The sequence below is a fragment of the Fulmarus glacialis genome, unplaced genomic scaffold (genome assembly GCF_000690835.1).
Source record: "Fulmarus glacialis isolate BGI_N327 unplaced genomic scaffold, ASM69083v1 scaffold18581, whole genome shotgun sequence".
Classification (NCBI taxonomy): Eukaryota; Metazoa; Chordata; class Aves; order Procellariiformes; family Procellariidae; genus Fulmarus; species Fulmarus glacialis.
In genome coordinates, this window is record NW_009192316.1 from 3,759 (window position 1) to 4,120 (window position 362).

At 61.3% G+C, this 362-nt stretch overlaps 1 protein-coding gene across 1 annotated transcript in view; it reads right to left on the bottom strand.

Moving 5' to 3' along the window:
• CRTAC1 (cartilage acidic protein 1) overlaps positions 1-362 on the bottom strand; it is a 9,686-nt gene that overhangs the window by 3,010 nt on the left and 6,314 nt on the right. The gene's annotated exons all lie outside the window — the stretch shown is intronic.

Here is a 362-nt window from a genome sequence, read left to right on the forward strand (position 1 = left end):
CACCTCACGTCCCCACTCCATGGAGGGGTGACAGGGATGTCATGAGAGCCTGGCTCTTGTGGGTCTGAACCACGGATCAGCAGCGCCATCTCTGAACACTGCCGCATCCCTCTGGGACCAGAGACTCCCTCCGGGGGCTCCGCACCACGCCACTGCTCCCCACCAATCCATGTGTGCTGGCACCGGGTGGACAACTGGCTCCCACCACCCTGCATGCCAGGTGAGGAGGTGCCATGCAGCGGTAACAAGGAATTGACCCCTACAATTAACAGGAGCCACGAACAAGCTTCCACGTGGCTGCTAATCAGCAGTGCTGGGGACCCCAGGGGCTGCTGTAGGCACGATCGCAGTGGCTGGTAATG